Raw genomic sequence first — 8625 nt, 5'->3', positions numbered from 1 at the left:
CATGAAAGGTTTAGTTAATGGAAGGCTATGTCACAAAGCAGAAAACTTCAAATTCAATACATAGATGATTGCTTACAGAAATCGAACAGCCATTCTCTACATAGTAGGGAACTTCTCCTTAGCCATGTCTTCCAGTAGGCCCCTGTCTCCTGCCATTTTTCTGGAATGCTTCTCATCTCAGTTCTCTTCATTAACCTTTCCCTACTTCTTTCTTTCCTAGGCCTCATTCTCTTTCTCTAGGGCATCTGATGAAAATCCACATTTATTTCATTGTATTATTTGAAGTAACTGATCTCTCTTGTATTGTCCTGGCCTACACAGGCTAAACCCTGGGGGTTGACCTTTCTTAATCAAAAAGCTCCATCTAGATGTTTACCTCGACAAAACAAGCTCTCTAGCAATAAATTATACCACACTCCTGGAAATCAGAAAGATTACAGAGTTTATTAACAATTTTTCCTGTCAAATAAAACAGAAAAAACACTGCCACTAACAACCAGGAGAGAGAGTACAGCATAGTAGTTAAGAATACAGGTTCTGGAATCAGTACATCTACATTTAAACTTCTTTGATTTACTTGGACAACTCTAAGCCTTAGTTTCCTCATCTCTAAAAGAGGGATACTAATAGTCCTTATAGGTTTATGGTGATTTATTAAATGGGAAACTTCATGTCAAATCCTTACAGTTTCTGGCACACAGAAATAGCTAAAAAAATATTAGTTTTCTGTTAAGCTTCAAGAAATAAATGTAGCAAATGCAAAACCGAATGTTGGCCATGCCTGTAATCCCAACACTCTGGGAAGTAGGAGGATCACTTGAGGCCAGGAGCTCAAGACCAGCCTGGGCAACATCGCAAGACCTTGTCTCTAAAAGAATAAAAAATCAGTCGGGTGTGGTGGTGTGTTCCTGTAGTCCAAGTTACTTGGGAGGCTGACGTTGGAGGATTGCTTGAGCCCCAGAGTTCAAGGCTGCAGTAAGCTATGATTGTACCACTACATTCCAGCCTGGGTGACACATCAAGACCCTCTTTCTAAAAAAAGAAAACAACCCGCCCTCCATGTTGGTAGGGCTATATGGGACTAGAGATAGGTTTGTATCATAGAATTTTGATGGTACTATATATTGATTCTTTCTTTTTAGACAATTCTCTGGCTATCTATATGATAGGATATAAACTGTTCATATGTTTTGACATCTTAATCCTACTTTGCATTCAAGGAGAACATGTGAAATAAGTTACTTATGAAGAATGTTTGTAGCCCTGCTATTCATGACAATCTCAAACCAGAACAAACAAAAAAGCCCGGCAGTGGGGAAATGGCTAAGAAAATAACAATCTAAAAAAAGAAAAAAGAAAATAACAATCTATTAATATAATGTAACCACATTACCTTCAAACACAAGTAAGCAGTGATTAAGGGTGAAAATCTGTAAAAAGCAGAAGATAGTGCTCAGACATGGATTACAGCTATATAAAATGTGAAACTCTCTATGAATTCAGCAGATAAACTGGCTGGATGTCCACAGTTAGATGTTCAAGTTTAGGGAGTTCCCTATTTTCCGTCAGGTTGCTTAAGTTCATCAACCCCTGAGCTTGCTTTCTTAAGCAAGCATGAAAAATTCTACTGATGAATGTTGCATGTTGTCTTCTGCTGCTATGCCAGGGAGGATGATGGGCTGTTTTTTTCCTTTGATAAACAGCTTCTATGTTCTCATTTATCCATTCAACAAATAATGTTTATGTGCCAGGCACTATATTAAACTGCAGGGATTCAATAGTGAACGAGTCAGACATGGTCCCTGGCCTCCATGGCTCTTGTAGGTTAATGGGAAAGAGGAACACAACACCAAAAATTATATGTGATCTGAAAAGATTCATGATTCTGAGGAATTAACAAGGCAAGCAAACTAGTCAGGTGTACCGGGGATGATTTATTTGAGGAAGAGATGACATAGAAGTTTCTCCGTTGAGGACTATGGGAAAGAGCGCAGGAGGGAACAGCAAGTGGGGAGGCTGGACGGGGAGAAAAAGAATGTGCTTGTTTGTGGAACTAGAAGAAGGCCTGCAGGGCTGGAGGACAGAAAGCTAAGGCAAGAGTGGTATGGACTGCAAAGGCGCAGGGAAAGCGGGGAGGGACCAGGTTATACAGAGCTTTCTTAAAGATAATGGCAGAGTATAAAATGGAGTAGGGGTGAAGAGTGTAAGTGAACACTGAAGACTCCTTTAGAAGCTAGTCTAGCAACCCAGAAGAGAGGTCATGGTTGTCTGGACTAGAGTGGTAGCACTGGCAATAGAAATACATGGATTTAAAGAATTCTTAAGGTAAAGATCAACAGGACTAGGAGGCTGATAAATGTGAAGTGAGAGGAAAGCCAAGAATGACTCCCAGATTTCTGGCTGGAGCTGGCTTGTGCAGTGGTGCCATTTTCCAAGGTGGGGAACACTGATGGAGCAAGTTTGATGAGGCAAGAGGAGTTTGGGGGTTTGTTGGGTCTGAGGAGCCTAAGAAATATCTAAGTGAAGATGTCTAGCAGGCAGGTCAATGGATTACAGGTTGAAGTTTACGAGAGAAGTGTATGTGTGAAGTGCCTCAATCGGTCATTGACTCTGGTAGTGAATGGGAGACACTAGTAAGTATGTACAGGCTGAAGAGAAGAGGGCTTATGGGAGAAAACCCTGGGAAGCTATAGCAAGTGAAGAACTGGCAACTAAGAGAGTGATCAAGCTGGGTGTGGTGGCATGCACATCTAGTCTCAGCTTCTCAGGAGGCTGAGTTGGGAGGATCATTTGAGCCTAGGAATTCGAGGCTGCAGTGAGCTATGAGTGCTAGCCTGGGCGACAGATCCTGCCCAAAAAAAAAAGTGATTTTAGAGAAGAGGAAAACCAGAAAGAGTGGTTTCAGAAGGAGGGTTTAATGTTGTTAAGAGGCCTAATAAAATAGAAACTACTAGTGATCTTATTGAGAATGCTTTGTGAAGTAGTGGGGGCAGAATCTAGATTAAACTGGGTAGAAAACTGGGATGGAAGTGAGGAATTGTGATTGACTACAGATACGTCAGAGCTGGCTGTGAAGAAAAGCAAAAGGTCAATATCTAGAGGAAGACATGGGGTCACACTTGTATTTATTTTTAAAGATGGGGGAGGCTGGATGTTGTGGCTCACATCTGTAATCCTAGCACTTTGGAAGGCTGAGGTGGTCAGACTGCCTGAGCTCAAGAGCTAAAGATCAGCCTGGGCAAAATGGTGAAACCTCGTCTCTACTAAAATACAAAAAATTAGCTGGGCATGGTGGTATGTGCCTGTAGTCCCAGTACTTGGGAGGCTGACACAGGAGAACCGCTTGAATCCAGGAGGCAGAGACTGCCGTGAACTGAGATGGCACCACTGCACTCTAGCCTGGTGACAGAGTGAGACTCTGTCTCAAAATAAAATAAAATAAAAATAAAATAAAATATAGGCTGGGTGTGGTGGCTTATACCTGTATTTCCAGCACTACCGACGGCCAAGGCAGGAAGATCATGAGTTGGAAAGCCTAGCCAACATGGTGAAACTCCCCCTTTACTAAAAATATAAAAATTAGCTGGGTGTGGTAGCATGCACCTGTAATCCCAGCTACTTGGGAGAATGAGGTAGGAGAATCACTTGAACCTGGGAGAATTGCTTGAACCCAGGAGGCAGAGGTTGCAGTGAGCTGAGATTGCAGTTATTTTTTATTTTTATTTTTTAAAATTTAAGTTCTTCTAGATTCTGGATATTAGAATAGGCCTTTGCAGTTATTATATAGGTCCTGCTGCATAGCAGTTAATTCAGATGACAATTTCTCACTATTAGTTTCTGTAACATACCAGTTGAATATATGAAACTTAGAAATTGAGGCTAGATTACATTTAAAATGTTCAAGGGTGGGAGACGGATCCAAGATGGCCGATTAGGTGCAGCTCAGGATTGCAGCCAGCTCCCAGTGAAAGCGGGGAGGGTGAGTGGACGCTGCATTTCCAGACAGATTTTTATTGCCCACAAACCAAGAGATTCCCAGGGGGAGGAGCCCCATGGGTTGCCAACACAGGTCCGGGTGCCGTTTTAGCTGGTGATTGGAGCTCCTGGGAGACAGAGTCACCCATTCAACTGATAAAACAGGGGACTGAAACAGGGAGCCAGGCCAGGAGATTCTCGGGCAAAAAAAGCACCATGAATCTCAGCGTGGCTGTTTTAGCTGGCGCAGTGGGTCGCCCCATGGGAAATCACACAGATCCCAATGCCTTTTCAACAGGTGACTGGGACACCTGGGAGACAGAGTCGCCCATTCAACTGAAATTAAAAAAAGGGTCTGAGGCAGGGAGCCAGGTGATCAGGCTTGGCTGGTCCTATCCCCACAAAAAAACAGCAATCTGAAATGCTCTGGATTGAGTTTCACAGCAAGCACAGCTGAACCTGGGACGGTCCAGCTCTGCAGGGGAGGGGTGTCTGCCATTACTGAGGCAGTCCACCACTACAGAGGTAGCCCGGCATTGCCGAGGCAGCCCAGCATTACAGAGAGAGTCTGCCATTACAGAGGTGGGCCACCATTGCCGAGGCAGTTCCAACTATACCCGTATAAACAGGACTGCAGGAGAGTTCACATGGCAGCTGGGCGGAGCCCACAGCAGCTCAGCAAAGCCTCTGCAGGCCAACTGTGACAAGGCTGCCTCCTCGCTGGGCAGGGCAGCCCTGAAAAAAGGTAGCAGCATGACAGAAACTTATAAATAAAGCCCTAACTAACTCCCCAGGACAGAGCACCTGGGGGGAAAAAAAGGCGTTTATGAGTTCTGCTGCAGCAGACTTAAAGGTCCCTGTCTAGCAGCTCTGAATGAACAATGGAGCTCACAGCTCAGCACTTGAGCTCCTATAAAGGACAGGCTGTCTCCTCAAGCAGCTCCCTGACACCCATATATCCAAAGAGTCACCTCATAAAGGAGAGCTCAGACTGACATCTGGTGGGTATCCTTCTGGGACAAAGATAGCAGAAGAAGAAACTGGCAACAACCCTTACTGTTCTGCAGCGGCTGCAGGTGAGCCCCAGGCAAGCAGGGTCTGGAGTGGACCTCCAGCAGTCCTACAGCAGAGGGGCCTGACTGTTAGAAGGAAAACTAAGAAACAGAAAGAAATAACTTCATCATCAACAAACTGGGTGTCCACTCAGCGACCCAATCTGAAAGTCAACGACGACAAAGACAACAGGTGGATAAATCCACAAAGATGGGAAGAAACCAGCACAAAAAGGATGAAAACACCCAAAACCAGAACGCCTCTCCTCCTACAAGGGATCATAACTCCTCACCAGCAAGGGAACAAGACTGGATGGAGAATGAGTGTGATGAATTGACAGAAACAGGCTTCAGAAGGTGGGTAATAAGAAACTTCTCTGAGTGGCCGGGCACGGTGGCTCACGCCTGTAATCCCAGCACTTTGGGAGGCCGAGGCGGGTGGATCACCTGAGGTCAGGAGTTTGTGACCAGTCTGACCAATATGGTGAAAGCCCATCTGTATTAAAAAACAAACAAAAAAAAGCTTCTCTGAGCTAAAAGAACATTTTCTAACCTAATGCAAAGAAACCAAGAACCCTGAAAAAAGATTTGACAAAAATGCTAATGAGAATAAATAGCTTAGAGAGGAATATAAGTGAATTGATGGAGCTGAAAAACAACACGAGAACTTCATGAAGCATGCACAACAGCCGAATTGACCAAGCAGAAGAAAGGATATCAGAGGTTGAAGATCGACTCAATGAAATACAACGAGAAGGCAAGATTAGAGAAAAAAGGGTAAAAAGGAATGAACAAACTCTCCAAGAAATATGGGACTACGTGAAAAGACCTAATTTACGTTTGATAGGTGTACCTGAATGTGATGGAGAGAATGAATCCAAGCTGGAAAATACTCTTCAGGATATTATCCAGGAAAACTTCCCCAACCTAGCAAGGCAGGCCAATCTTCAAGTCCAGGAAATACAGAGACCACCACAAAGATATTCCTCAAGAAGAGCAACCCCAAGGCACATAATTGTCAGATTCACCAGGGTTGAAATGAAGGAGAAAATGCTAAGGGTAGCCAGAGAGAAAGTTCAGGTTACCCACAAAGGGAAGCCCATCAGACTCACAGCAGATCTCTCAGCAGAAACCCTACAAACAAGAAGAGAGTGGGGGCCAATATTCAACATCCTTGAAGAAAAGAACTTTCAACCCAGAATTTTACATCCAGACAAACTAAGCTTCATAAGTGAAGGAGAAATAAAATCCTTTACGAACAAGCAATTACTCAGAGATTTCATCACCACCAGGCCTGTTTTATAAGAGCTCTGAAAGAGGCACTAAACATAGAAAGGAACCACCAGTACCAGCCACTCCAAAAACATACCAAATGGTAAAGAGCGTCGACACAATGAAGAAACTTCATCAACTAATGGGCAAAACAGCCAGGTAGCATCAAAATGGCAGGATCAAATTCACACATAACAATATTAACCCTAAATGTAAATGGGCTAAATGCCCCAATCAAAAGACACGGACTGGCAAATTGTATAAAAAGCCAAAACCCATTCGTGTGCTGTATCCAGGAAACCCATCTCACATGCAAGGATACACAAAGGCTCAAAATAAAGGGATGGAGGAAGATTTACCAAGCAAATGGAGAGGAAAAAAAAAAAAAAAAGCAGGGGTTGCAATTCTTGTCTCTGATAAAATAAATTTTAAAACAACAAAGATTGAAAGAGACAAAGAAGGACATTACATAATGGTAAAAGGATCGATGCAACAAGAAGGGCTAAGGATCCTAAATATATACGCACCCAATATAGGAGCACCCAGATACATAAAGCAAGTTCTTAATGACTTACAAAGAGACTTAGACTCCCACACAATAACAGTGAGAGACTTTAACACTCCATTGTCAATATTAGACAGCTCAACGAGACAGAAAATTAACAAGGATATCCAGGACTTGAACTCAGACCTGGACCAAGCAAACCTAATAGACATTTATAGAACTCCCCACCCCAAATCCACAGAATATACATTCTTCTTAGCACCACATCATACCTACTCTAAAACTGACCACGTAATTCGAAATCACTCCTCAGCAAATGCAAAAGAATGGAAATCATAACAGTCTCTCAGACCACAGTGCAATCAAGTTAAAACTCAGAATTCAGAAACTAACTCAGAACTGCACAGCTTCATGGAAACTGAACAACTGGCTCTTGAATGTTGACTGGATAAACAATGAAATGAAGGCAGAAATAAAGATGTTCTTCAAAACCAGCGAGAATGAAGACACAACATACCGGAATCTCTGGGACACATTTAAAGCAGTGTCTAGAGGAAAATATATAGCAATAAATGCCCACATGAGAAGCAAGGAGAGATCTAAAATCGACAGCCAATTGTCAAAATTGAAAGAGCTAGAGAAGCAAGATGAAAAAAACTCAAAACCTAGCAGAAGACAAGAAATAACTAAGATCAGAGCAGAACTGAAGGAGATAGAGACACAAAAAACCCTTCAAAAAACCAATAAATCCAGGAGCTGGTTTTTCGAAAAGATCAACAAAATAGACAGACCACTAGCCAGATTAATAATAAAAAAAAAAGAATAATCAAATAGATGCAATAAAAAATGATAAAGGGGATATCACCACAGATTCCACAGAAATACAAACCATCATCAGAGATTATTACAAACAACTCTATGCACATAAACTAGTAAACTGGAAGAAATGGATAAATTCCTGGACACTTGCATCCTCCCAAGCCTAAACAAGGAATAAGTCGAAACCCTGAATGGACCAATAACAAGGGCAGAAGTTGAGGCAGCAATTAAGAGCCTACTACCCAAAAAAAGCCCAGGTCCAGATAGGTTTACAGCCGAATTCTAGCAGACATACAAAGAGGAGCTGGTACCATTCCTTCTGAAACTATTCCAAACAATCCAAAAAGAGGGAATCTTTCCCAAATCATTTTATGAGACCAACATCATCCTGATACCAAAACCTGGCAGAGACCCAGCAAGAAAAGAAAACTTCAGGCCAATATCCATGACGAACATAGACGCAAAAATCATCAATGAAATACTGGCAAACCGATTGCAACAGCACATCAAAAAGCTTATCCACCATGATCAAGAAGGCTTCATCCCCGGGATGCAAGGCTGCTTCAACATATGCAAGTCGATAAACGTAATTTGCCACAAAAACAGAAGCAAAGACAAAAACCACATGATTATCTCGATGCAGAGAAGGCCTTTGACAAAATTCAACAGCCCTTTATGCTAAAAACCCTCAATAAAATAGGTATTGATGGAACGCATCTCAAAATAATAAAAGCTATTTACGACAAACCAACAGCCAATATCATACTGAATGGGCAAAAACTGGAAGCATTCCCTTTGAAATCTGGCACAATACAAGGATGCCCTCTCTCACCACTCCTATTCAATATAGTATTGGAAGTTCTAGCCAGAGCAATCAGGCAAGAAAAAGAAATAAAGGGTATTCAAATAGGAAAGGAGGAAGTCAAATTGTCTCTATTTGCAGATGACATGACTGTATATTTACAAGACCCCATCGTCTCAGCCCAAAATCTCCTGAAACTG

The sequence above is a fragment of the Sapajus apella genome, unplaced genomic scaffold, assembly GCF_009761245.1.
Source record: "Sapajus apella isolate SASKATOON/1434 unplaced genomic scaffold, GSC_monkey_1.0 scaffold55, whole genome shotgun sequence".
In the NCBI taxonomy this organism is placed as follows: domain Eukaryota; kingdom Metazoa; phylum Chordata; class Mammalia; order Primates; family Cebidae; genus Sapajus; species Sapajus apella.
This window is presented reverse-complemented; position numbering follows the sequence as displayed.